Below are 931 nucleotides of genomic sequence, written 5' to 3'. Positions count from 1 at the left end.
TAACCACAAAGAGAAAATGAATATAATTTTTAGGCTCTAAAACCTATGTTGTACACCAACTGACAAAGATCAACTACATATAGAATACTCCTAGCCCCAAATCTGATTGGTGGGAAAAATTGCCGTACTTGGCACACATTTGTGGTTTTCAAGCTTTAAAGCCCAGTACTGTTCTGGCTCAGGGTTAAAGTTCAGCTCCTGAGTATGTTCTGTGGCCCTGATTGATCAGTAATGGCTTGATTATAATAAACTGTCATCAGCATTAACCTGGTATTTTAGTTGTNTTGGATCTAAGTGGGCCCCATAACACAAAGACTTTACCACATTGCCTACATTCATAGAATTTATCTCCAGTATGTGTACTTTCATGATGATGACTATAAAACCATGCAAAGCCTTCACCATATTAAATACATTCTTGAGGTTTCTTTCCAGTATGAATTCATTTGTGCCCTTGAAGATTACTGTGACATACAAAGGCTTTAACACATTGCTTACATTAATAAGGTTTCTCTCCAGTATGTGTTCTTTCATGCCTCTGAAGATGACTGTGATATCCGAAGGCTTTGCCACACTGGTTACATTCATAAGGCTTCACTCCAGTGTGTGTTCTTTTATGCACTCGAAGACTACTATCATATGGAAAGGCTTTACCACATTTATTACATTCATAGGGTTTCTCTCCAGTATGCGTTCTTTTATGTATTCGGAGACTATTGGGCTGTGAAAAGATTTTGCCACATTGATTACATCTGAAGGGCTTCTCTCCAGTNTGTGTTCTCTCATGTATTCGGAGACTACTATGATATGCAAAGGCTTTAAGACACTGANTGCATTCATAGGGTTTCTCTCCAGTATGTATTCTTTTATGTTTTTGGAAACTACTGGGACATGCAAAGGTTTTACCACATTGGTTACATTCATGAGGTTT

The 931-nt window shown here is 37.8% G+C and overlaps 1 pseudogene; it reads right to left on the bottom strand.

The window, feature by feature from the left end:
* Positions 1 to 6: 6 nt before the first annotated feature.
* Positions 7 to 931, bottom strand: part of LOC110336938 — a 12,864-nt pseudogene continuing 11,939 nt past the window's right edge.

This window comes from Mus pahari, chromosome 19 (assembly GCF_900095145.1).
Source record: "Mus pahari chromosome 19, PAHARI_EIJ_v1.1, whole genome shotgun sequence".
Lineage (NCBI taxonomy): Eukaryota > Metazoa > Chordata > Mammalia > Rodentia > Muridae > Mus > Mus pahari.
This window is presented reverse-complemented; position numbering and strand designations above follow the sequence as displayed.